Source organism: Pteropus medius, unplaced genomic scaffold (assembly GCF_902729225.1).
Source record: "Pteropus medius unplaced genomic scaffold, Ma_sr-lr_union100, whole genome shotgun sequence".
NCBI classification, from domain to species: Eukaryota; Metazoa; Chordata; class Mammalia; order Chiroptera; family Pteropodidae; genus Pteropus; species Pteropus medius.
The window spans coordinates 1,093,829-1,106,146 of NW_024345483.1; the positions used below are offsets into that span (position 1 = coordinate 1,093,829).

Below are 12,318 nucleotides of genomic sequence, written 5' to 3' on the forward strand. Positions count from 1 at the left end.
GCAATCTTTCTTAAAATGCTAACAGGAAAACTAGCCAACCAAAATATTCTAAGCATCTTCAAAGACTGTTAAAACCTTTCAATCTACTATAAATCACTAAGCTTTATCAGTTAAAAGATACAAGTTTTGATAAAACTGGTAAACATGGTATATTAATCTGTGGTGACAACATTAGAAAAAATTGCTAGATCACTGAAAAATAAAAAAATAAATTCTAAAAGAATATTAGAATAACCTAAAAAAAATTCCTTAAAATGCTGATAGCAAAAATACATTCATTGACTAAATTCAAGGATTAGTCCTTGCATATAATTTAGAAATAATTTAGTCATATGAAAAAACACGAATTATTTGACTATATAAGGGGTCCAAACTATAGCCTGTGAGTCAAAATTGGCAGCAGGCTGTTTTTGTATGAGGTAAGAATGGTTTTTAGTTTTTTAAAAGGTTGTCAAACAAACAATGTTATAAAGACCTTATGTAGTCTGTAATGTCTAAAGTATTTACTTATGTGGTCCCTTTCAGACATGTTTTTTGATAAATCAATACATTTGGGTAAAGGCTGTAAATTTACCGATCGTTCAATGGATTGGTTTTGCATGAATTGATTCTTGGGAAATTGGCCACTGGACAAATTGATCATTTGAGAAAGCTTTTCAAGAAAAAAAAATTTTTAAAAATATGGAACGCTTCATGAATTTGCACGTCATCCTTGAGCAGAGGCCATGCTAATCCTCTCTGTATTGTTCCAATTTTACTATATGTGCTGCCAAAGTGAAGACCCCCTCCAATTTTTTAACGTCTCCTGAAACTGATCATGACTTCTCTCAAATGAAAGAAAGACTATGAATAAATAGACATCAAAATTTGAAAAAACACAAGCAGGTCAAAGACTTGTTTTCCCCTACTGACTATGGAAGTCAATGGAAAACAGAATCCCACAAGAGATGCCCAGTCTATTTGCACTTGGGAAGGATCTTGATGGACATGAAGTGGTTTGAGATTATAGTTTCTTGCTAACAAAGGGACAACAACCCTCATCTTTTTAAAACATTAGCATATGAATATGGAAACACTTTCTTAGTGACTGCTTCCAGAAATATTTTTTGGTTTAAATGATAATTTTCAGTCTCAAAAACTTTTCCTTTCTTTTCTTTCTTTCTTTCTTTCTTTTTTTTTTTTTTAAGGAAGGGTCGAAGTATATTTCATTCAGATATTCTGAATGGAAGGAGTGTGCTATTTGAATCTACCCGTCTTCTCCAGTCGAGTAATTTATAACATCGTCTATCCTATATTGAATGAAGGCCCTGGCAGTTTTTAGGTGCAAGTTTCAGCATAAAGAGTATGCGTTTTCTGAACCCACTGCTCCAGGGTCAAAAAGGATATAGCAGGGACGAGTTTGGGGTCTGTGCGTGTGTGTGTGTGTACATGTGCGTATGTTTGCATGTGTGTAAGTGCGCACATGCACAAAGGTTGGGAGACAGGCAGAAAGTGAATTAAGATGGCTTGGGAAATACTTGGCTCTTCGCACTCCTCACTGCTCCCCGGATGAAGTGCAACGAGGATCAGTGCCAATGAGAAGATGACTTAAGGACTGCAAACCAAATGAGCCAATGACATCTTCCCTTTTTCCTGTTCAAACCATAGGAATAGATTCTTGTGGCTCTAAAATCATATTCTTTGCATGGGCTGAGATATATTTAAAATATAACTGATATATCTAAAGCCAATATATCTAAGCTGGTATATAATTGAACCTATATCATACAGAATAGTTCAGATGATTTCAGAATTAGCATGTGAAAATTTAAAACAAAATGTCAATCTTCAACTATTTAAAATGTGAGATCCCTTCAAAAATTACCTGGTAGGTAATTACTTTTATCACATAGCTAAGAAAACTCAATCTCTATCTTAGTTATGTGTTAACAAACTTGCTCTCAACCCCTACCAATACACAACTAAAAAGGATCAAAACTCACGTGGCTCCAGCCCTCATACATTTTGGTGTTTTACAGAGCATGGAGTCCAAATGGGAAAATCTCCACCAAAGGCTTACTCCATTCATTTCATAGAAAACACTCCTCTCTAAAGGGCCAGTCTGAACTTCTCCGATGTACTTTTCTGGTTACACTAGTTTTCCACAAACACATTAAAAGAGGAAAAACATCTAATGGCACTCAGTGCTATTTCCTCACCAGAATGGAAAAACAAGAAATGCATAATATTCATAAACACTAAGAAAGTCTGTACAAATCATCAATATGGCAAAAATCGTACTCTGATGTCCCCTGTACCTCGAAGGGCAAGTAACCTATGATAAGCAGTGCCCTGATCTCAAAGAATGAAAACAAAGCAGACAAACACTAAGTAAATAAAAATCCTATTGCTATGAAAATATAGTAGGTCATCAATAACAAAAAAAATTTTTTCTTCAAGGTTTTATAATCTCGAAAAGCATATTGCTATTATTGGCCTCTTCTGAACAATGCAGAAATATTAAGCAAACAAAAAAAATCACCTTTAGAATCTGATTAGTGTTCTGTGGTCTGCCTCTTTTTCAAAAGTACAGAAAGCGACATATAGTTTTGGTTGGTGAGTCACTGGAACATGCCTCGATTCCAGCCTGGATGCCAGCTGCTAACACTAAAGACATTCATAGGCAGAATGAATGTCAAGGTTCCACAGTTCCCCATCATATATTTGTGTAAAATTCATTCCAGGAGAAATTCATAAATCAGACAAGAAACTATACTAAGACCAGCAGTGTGTGGTAAGATATAAAGAGAGTTCACTCTGTTCCCACTAATAAGCCTTTTAAGCCAAGCCTTCCAACGGAAAACGAGGTGTCCTTTGGGGATGCATCTCCTGCTCCAAGAGACAGTCTCTGAAGGACTACACGGACAACTCAGATGTGTTTTTATAATTTATCTGGTACCATATGTACTTACATACTTCATTATTTTCATATTTAGCTTTATTATCAAATAGTTCTTCCAGCTTGAAACGATCTGAAAACTTTTTTATGAATTAAAGGTCATCGTGGTTGAGTCAAATTGATTCTCTTGCCATAGCGCTTCAAAGGAAAGAAATGTACACAACATTTTTACACCGCAAAACAGAGGAGGACCAGCTTCTTTTTAATGCAGCCAGTGGTTTCAGAGGGCTTGGCATGGGTACATATGTTCATGGTAAGGTTTTGCCAGACAGCCCATGTTTGATTTGGCACCTCCATCTCCCTCCTTTTAATCTACTCTCTCAATCATTTCTTAAAGGGAACATTCTATGTGTTTCTTCTGCAACTTTTATAGGACTAGATGGGGAAATAAAGCAACAGAAATCAATCAAGTCCCAGCTTATGTTAAAAGAAAAAAACTTTTCATAGTTCTTTGCTGCATCCTCAGTGTTGGCTGTATAAATATAAGATGACACTAAATTTGGCCTTATTTTCCTTTTTCATTCGGCAAATCAGCCTCCTTAGTTTCTCGTGGCAAGATGGACACTGGCTAATCCCACGCCTGTATCCTAGAAATCAGAAAGTGAGTTAATTGAATAAGATGAGCTACTCTGTCCTGAGGAAGACACAAGCTGGATGTAATTTAGATACATCCCTCTTGGACCTTTGGATTCTCTAGAAGAGGTTAAGTCCAACCCTGTGATCTCAAAGCTAAGTGGAGAGTGTCAATAGGAAAGTAGCAAGCAGGGACAGGGGAGCTCTTCCAACCCAGGCTCAGGAAGGACTTCTGGGAGGAGGCGGAATGAACTGGTTTCTGAATGGCGAGCAGGAATTGAGCATACAAAATATAGAGGGCCAGGACATTTTAGTCAGTGCAGAAATAGAAACAAAGGTACAGTAAAAGGGCTTAGATGCCATTTACATGGAATAGTGACTTCATTATGGTTTCTTGTTCACTTGTCCACCTCTGCACTCGGCAGGAAGTTTGATGAGGGCAGGCACACTGCTGGATATCGAGAGCACAGCCTCGTGGACTTTACAGTTTCATGGGGAACCCAGACAATGAACGAATAGCCCAAAGATAGCTATCCATTTACAAATTGCAAAAAGCATTATGAAGGAAAAGGGCAGGGTATCATAGAAAGAGAACCAAAAGGGAGAATGGTGAGCCAACCATGTGACAACACTAATGGAAGTTTTCAGATTGAGGACATAAGCATGTGCAACGGCTCTGTGTTGGAAGACAGCTTTGAGAATTCACAGAAGAAAAAAGGCCAGTGCGATTGGAATATGATAGATAAACAGAGAGTGAGGCACAAAGTGAGGTTTGAGAATAAGTAGGCATGAGAACATGTGTGCTTTACAGAGCATACAAAAAGATTTTGGATTTTATTCTAGGAACAAGGGGAAGCCACTGAAAGCTTCTGAACAAGAGAGACGAGATCTGTTTCAACAAATGGTTCTGGAACAATCAGACATACATATGGCAAAAAACATGAACTTCAACCTAAACTTCACATTTTATAAAAAATATTAACTGAAACTGGATCACAGATACAAATGTAAACCTAGAACTATAAAAATTATAGGAAAAAAAGGAGAAAACTGATATAACCTTCAGTTTGGCAATGAATTCTTAGACATGGCACCAAAAGCAAAATACATCAAAAAATGATAAAATTACCCTCCTTCACAATTAAATACTTTTGTTCTGCAAAAGACACTATTAAGAGAATGCAAAAAGAAGCTACAGACTGGAGAAAGTTCTCTGACAAAGGACTTGTATCCAGAATATACAGAGAATTCTGAAAACTCAATAATAAGAAAACACACAACATAATTTAAAAAGTAGGCAAAATGTTTAAATATTCAAATGATGAAAAGATGTTTGACATTTTTAGTTATTAGGGGAATGCAAACTGCAACCATAATTCATTACTCTAACGAAACAAAATGAAAACTTATGTCCACCAAAAACTTGTACGCAGATGTTTATAAAGCAACTTTATTAATAATTGCCAAAACCCAACAATAACCCTGACGTCCCTCAACAGGTGAATGAATAAAGTGTGGTATATACATACAATGAAATGCGACGCAGCAATAAAAAGTACTGATGCATACAACAACTCGAATGAATCTCAAAGGAATCATGCTGAGGGAAAGAAGCTAATCTCTAAAGATTATATACTGCATGACTCTAATTATAGACATTCTCTAAAACACAACTATAGAGATGCATGATCAATCAGTGGTGGACAGTGGTGGGGCGATTCTAAAGGGACAGCACAAGGAAGTTTTTTGTGAGTTGATTAAACTGTTCTTTATTGTGACTACGGTCATGGTTACACAAATTTATGCATGTGTTAAAAACCACAAAACTGTACACCAAGAGAAAACAAATTAATTTTGCTGTATAAGTTAACAAGTAAATTGCTTAATAATTTAAAAATGGAAGATATTTGTCCGCAAAAGACTTGTAAAGCAATGTTCATTGCAGCTTTATTTGTAGTAACCCCAAACTAGCAATAAATGTCCACTAAAAGGAAAATGCCTAACAAATTGTGGTATGTTCATGGAATGGAATACTTCTCGGCAACAAAAAAGAATGAACTACTGATACTATGACGTGATGAATCTCAGAGACATCACACTGAGTTTAAGAGGGCAGACTCAAGAGACTATATGTTATATAGTTCCATTTTTATGAAGTTATAGTAAAGGAAAATTTAATCTATAGTGAAAAAACATCAGAACACAGGTTGCCTCTAGGTGAGGGATAAGAGGGAAGGGGCACAAAATGCTTTTCTAGTGTGTTGAAAATATTATATGTCTTGATAGGAATGTGGGTTGCACGGGTTTAGGCATTTATCAAAACTCATGCAATGATCCCCTTAAGATCTATGCATTTCGTTATATGCAAATTTTCCCTTAAAATGTGAACAAAATGTACTCAGTTGAGGAGGTTTGCTTTTCACCATGACCTTGACTTGGCAACCTTAAAACTACTTTCTGTGCATTCTAAATATGAACAAATGAGTAAATATATTGAGGATAATGAGGCTAGGCCTCTCTGACCATAGAAGAGTGCTGCAAAAGTATAAATGGGAAGACTAGAATGAGCCCTGCAGCGTTGGTTTAGAGTAGGAAGTATGAATATGAACCATGGTTTGTAATATTTTATACGAACACACACAAAAGTACATATACATATAGATGGGTAGATATGCAAATAAATATATAGATCTTTATGCCTATGTATACGTGTGTATTCGTTTCCTAGTTATGAAAGTACCTAGAAGCAATAACAAAGCAGTGACAGTGAGCATAAGTAGTGCCCAGGTATTGGTTTCTAAATATCTCCACTTAAAGAAGCCAGGGTTCCTTTAACTAAGGCTTAGAGAACCAGCTAATTTCATGGCTGAGGCAGAGAGAGTACGAAACGAACCTGAAACATTATATAGTGCCAGAAAGTAAGGAACGCTCCAAGAATGGTGAGAAGCATCAAAAAGACACAAGAGCCAAATGGAAGGGGCTGGTCGATTCTGGGACAATCTGAGCATTGAAATAAACAGTAATAGCAAAATACAATCCAATGAATTAACAAATCAATAAATAAATACTAAATGAGGAAATGCAGACCACAGAGGCAGAGGAGAGGAGAGAAAATAGAAGGAAGAAAAGGAAGAAGGGGGATGGAGAGGAAAGACAGAGAGAATAATGATAAAGCAAATGGCGGAAATGCAAACAGTTTTAAGTATGGGCAAAGGAGAATACAAATGGTAGTTCCTGCCAAAATTCAAATAAGAAGTTAAAAATTAAAAAAAAAAATTAATGGAGCTAAAACAAAAGAATATCCTGGGATAAAAATGGGTAAAGGAAAAAAAAATGGGTGAAGCAAAAAGCATTACGTCAAAAGAGCTAAGCCCTGTCCAACTTCTTCGGAGACCTAATACACAGCCTGGCATCTTCATTACCGGATGACAAATGAAAACCATGAGAAAAAAATATTCCATTGTTAATTGTCTCAGTAGAAAAAGCAGCTGCTAGCATATTTATCCAAAACTACTTTTCATAAATAGGCTAATACTCAGATAATTCATCCCAGGTTTTTCCAAACTTTGATATTTATTAGACTTCTTTTCATCAGTCTCTACATGAGACTTAATGAAGCTTCTCCAAGATCACACAACCTATAAATGGCCAAACAGAAATAAAATCCAAATATAGTAGTTTAAAATATCCCAAACCTATGTGGGGGATTTTTTTGTTTTGTTTGGGGGTTTCTTTGTTATAACTATACCACAAGACCTCCGCAGCATTTGCAAAAGTGACAGGAGACAGTGTGGAGTCGAATTAGCCAAGTTACTCGCAGAGGGAGAGCAGAGTGCCTTGCCTGAGGCTTCACATAGCAGTGAAAAGCAGGAAGAAATAATGCTGAATGCCTCTAGAGTGGCTATCTCCTGGCTATTCCACAGGAGCATGGGCAAGCTGACACAGGCCCAGTTCCCCTCCCAGAGATTCTCCTGCCTTTTTGGTTGTAGTCCTCTCCATGTGTTGCATGTTCTAGTCCTCTGCTCCTCTCTGCCCTCCCTCCATACTGGTTGCCCCCTGCTTGCTGACTCTGCTCCAGCCACACTGGCTTCTCAAACATATCCAATGTGTTCCTACCTCAGGAACTTTGCACCTGTTTTTCCTTCTCTCTGGAATATTTCCTCCCAAATCCACGTGGCTTGCTCCTCCACTCCTTTCAGGTAACTAAAAAGTCGCCCGCTTTCTGAGGCCTTAGCTGGTCACCTTATCTATTACCTTAAACCATTCAGAGTTGCTCATATTGTACCATCTTTTAACCTACAAAAATGTCAATTGTGTATGGCAAAACCTAATAAAATTTAACTTCTCCATAACAGTCCCTATCCCTCTCATTACTTAATGTTTTCCCTTGGCCCTCCTTGCCATCTCACCTACTCTCATCTGTTGATTTATTATCTTTCTCCCCCACTAGAATATATGCTTCAAAGAGATAAGGATTTTTGTTCAGTGGTGTGCCCTCAGAGCTTAGAATGGAACCGCCCAGAGAGTAGATGCTAAATATTTGCTGTATGAATAAGTTGCATTGGGACTGAGGTGATGAGACCGGGAAAGTTAGATACTTAGCAGCAAAGAAACCCAACCAAATTGCCCCTTTCCCTGCTCAAGATGGGGTGGGCATAAGGAATGAAGTCAGTGCTATGTAGGACAAAGGTTCCATACAACAAAACCTCACTAATTGGGACCATCGTACATCTTTGCAAAATTCTCCCCACAACTTTGTACAAGATGACTCTTCACTGAAACGAGTTGAAAGGGAAATTAAGCAGGCCTATTATTTTTTGGCGTGGGTGCTGACAGGGTAGAGTCTCCCCAGGGAGCAACTGCAGCACTGTGGCAGTTTTCAAAGACTGCAAGCAAGGGGAAATACCTGTCATGTGATTTTCCAGTGTTCTCTACTCTACCTTGGGGTGAAAATATACTATTTTCATAAATAAGTGTTAGGGCAAATCGGTATCGCCTCCTACCCTACTAATTCGTCTCTCCTGCTAAATTTAAGGTGAAATTTAAGAAAAAAAATATCTCAGTAACATCCACAAGAAAGTACTTCCCAAAGACTTCTTGAATTTTCTACTTGGAATCCCATGCCAGCCACAGCTCCTGAACCTGGTGTCCCGACAGGAACAAGCCCAAGAAAATCTGGGTTCCAATTTCTAGTGTACTCTTTAACCACTGTGTGAGTTTGGACAAATCGACTGCACTTTCTCATCTTTAAATGGAGCTAAAATCTACCTTATAGATTTGTGGAAAGTAACTAGGTTAATAAACATAAAATCACATCATGAAGGATCAAATACAGATAGATCTGTATTAAGATGATGCTACGACAGGAATGTGGATCTCACCTCTACATACAATTAGCCAAACTAAAAGCGTGCTAGGTGCTTCCTTCTGCCTCTAGCAGTAATAACATAGTATTTGCCCGCCCCTTGCCAACTCTCAGCTATCCCTTACTTGTTTCTATCTTCAATGGCCCAAGAAAGCAAGACTTTCTACTCCAGTGCATCAGTAGCTTTGAAAGAAGATAATCCAGCTGTTGAGACCCTTTCCTGAAATGAAAGACTCTTTAGCCTCAAATCTGAAATATGCAAGGACAGGACATCCTACATGGAAACAGACCTTTTCTTCTAAACAGTTCATAAGCATACACAAAGCTTTCAAGCCTCTTTGTGGGATGCTTCTCACCTGTCAAAGAACATGCAGAATGTCCAAGAGAGGTTCCACAAGTATTTTGGGAGCTTTTGGTCCCTATGACCTTTGCACCTGATTACTTTTCTAACCATCCCTTACACTACAAAGTGGGAGCCAGATTATCAATGAGTGTTCGGCGTGCCTGCAAACTACAACCCTGACATGCCATAATCTCTTCTTCTTTTTATTTGAAAATATCCTGAGGACAAGGAAGACATCTATGAAAAATTAAGGCAATACTGGTTTGTACAAATTTATAACAATACTGTGTTATGTTTGAAAGGTCTCATGGCATGGAATGGATTACCACTTTGATAAGATCATTTAATCAGTCAGTCCCTGAGCAAATGTTCGTTTCTGCCTATTCAATGTCAGGCTCTGTGCTAGAAAAAAATGAGGCTGACAGTGCCTCCCTTACAGACCTCAGGCTAGTGGATGAACTATGTCCACCAACGATCCATCATGTGAGAGCCGAGGTGGTTGAAGCCAGAACAGTGGCCGTTGAAAGAGAGGGGAGAGATACGAGGGATAGGGAACTGAAATGGACAGAATTTTCTTCATCAAATCCATCACTGCTTTCCTAAGTGCCATTTTTCCATCTTACTGCCTACATGGTAAACAATCCATTGCCTAATTTTTGAAAGAAATTTAGTAATATTTTATGAAAGTATAGAATATATAAAACTATAGTGCATTCATCTACACTGGAGTGACAATTTCTTGCAATATTAGAAAGGATATGATTTTAGGCTTCAAGTAAACACTTTTCTTATATTCTGTGGAGATCTGTGGCATAGATGTAATAATTGGCTCATTTCTGCATCGGAATGTTTTTCATTCAATTAAGCTCTACTTAAAAATAAAATGCAGACCTCCTCACTCTGAGCTCTCACTATCTGAATATCTGCTATAATGATATGATAATAAACACAAAAATTCACTACTCAAACCTACTATATAAATCTATAGGTTGCATGCAAGAAAATGTTTAAGTCATGTGCTCCTAAGCAAAAGAATATGGTTTGCTGTTATTGTATCTCAGCTATTCTCCTGAGAGTTCACATTTTTAAACATGTTATGTTTTATGATATTTTCTTCTCTACATTGTCAGGAAAAGGTCTTCTAATAAAGTAGAGAAACTAATGAAGGAAATGGGCAAGCCTAAGAGGACTAAATAAGCACATGCATTACAAGAAAAGTTGAGAGGGATAAAACACATTAAGAGAGTTGAATGGAGACCGGGCAAAATGGCGTAGATGATAGAGGCTCTGTTATCCCTCTTGCAATCACATCAAAGTTGGAATGGAAACAGAGCAAACAGCAAGCAGAATCGCCTGGGGCCCTAGATGAACAGAAGCCCAACAACTAGGGAGAGAATTAAGAAATCACTCTGCAATGGAAGAAGGTAGGAGGGGGTGAAGATGCGAGACTGCCCAGTCCCCAGAGGCTGAGTGGGACAGAGGCCATAGCAGTGGCAGGTGCTGACGCCTCTTAAAGGGGCCGTGTCTGTGAGTGGACTTTCGCGGTGACAGACCTGCTCCCTCTGAGTTCAATGCCAGGTTAGCTGCTGCTGCGGTGGGGGGGGGGTGGGGCGCGCAAGTGAGCAACAGGGACTGACAGGGGGACACCGAGTTGTCAGAATCAGGGCCAGGGTGAGGCTCTCTCCTGGACAGAAGAGGTGGCAGTATCTATTGTTCCTGTACTGAGCCCTCTCCACTTCCAGTGTGCAAACACAGCACCAACAAAGTTGAGAGATCATCAAACTGGGTAACAGAGGTCGCCCCACCCAGAGGATTCCCTGAAACTTCGCCTCCCCCAACTCACGACCCCACCCAAGCCACATCCAGGTGTGTCCTCACTTAGTCAGGTGCCCCTTGCTGAGCAGCACAAAGACCCACACTGGTGGCACTTGACGTCAGTTTCTGGCGTCGCTTCTTGAGGCAACTATAAGCACAACATCTATGGATTGCTTGCTCAATCTTAAGAGGTGGCCCCGGAGGGGCACAGGCTGGGGGCTAAACTTGGCCTGCAGCTGAACCCCTCTCAGGACTGTGCCACTAGACACCTACTACACGAAACCACACTAATAAAACCGGGAGACTTAGGAGCTTTGCTTAGTACATAGAAGTAGACACAGAAAGGCAGCCAAAATGGGAAGACAAAGAAGCAGAAACCATATGAGAAAACAGAACAGATCCAGGAATAATGGAGTCCAGTTATTTAACAGATGCAGAGTTCAAAATACTGGTTCTAAAGAAGCTCAAAGAACTTATGGGAAGTGTAGATGAATTCAGTGAGAACTTTAACAAAGGGAAAAAATCCATAAAAACGGAAATGGAAACTATAAAAGGGAACCAGTCAGAAATGAAGAACACATTATCTGAGATGAAGAGTATATTAGAGGGAATCAACACAGTGGATAAAGAAGAGGATCGAACCACTGATATAGAGGATGGGGAAGCCAAGAACACTCAATCAGAATGCAAGGAAAAAGAAGACAAGAGTATAATAATAATTTAAGGAGCCTATAGGACAAAATTAAATGTAAAAACATCTGGGTCATAGGGTACCTGAAAGGGAACAATGGTTAAAGAGCTATTTGGAGAAATAGCTTCCTTAACCTAGTGAAAGAAATAGACATACAACCCCAGGAAGCTCAGAGAGTCCCCAAAAAGATGAACCCAAAGAGTCCCACAGCAAGACTCATCATAATTAAAATGCCAAAGGTTAAGTACAAAGAGAGAATCTTAAAAGCAGCAAGGGAAAAGAAGTTAGTTACCTACAAGGGAGCACCCATAAGACTGGCAGCCAATTTCTCAAAAGAAACTAAGCAAGACAGAAGGGCTTGGCACAAAATATTCAAAGTGTTGAAAATCCTGGATCTATAACTAGGAATACTTTATCCAGCAAAACTATCATTTAGAGTTGAAGGACAGCTAAAAAGCTTCCCAGACAAAAAATAAACTAAAGGAATTCATCAGCACCAAGCCAGTGAGTGGTACAGGAAATGTTGGAGGGACTTCTTTAAGAAGAAAAAAAAACATGTATCAAAAACATGAATAAAGAATGGTAATAACTAC

At 38.7% G+C, this 12,318-nt stretch overlaps 1 non-coding gene across 1 annotated transcript; it reads right to left on the bottom strand.

The window, feature by feature from the left end:
- Positions 1 to 675: 675 nt before the first annotated feature.
- On the bottom strand, positions 676 to 782 carry LOC120611522 (U6 spliceosomal RNA). The gene has a single exon (XR_005655220.1). It is a non-coding gene; the product is annotated as a U6 spliceosomal RNA (small nuclear RNA).
- Positions 783 to 12,318: the final 11,536 nt, after the last annotated feature.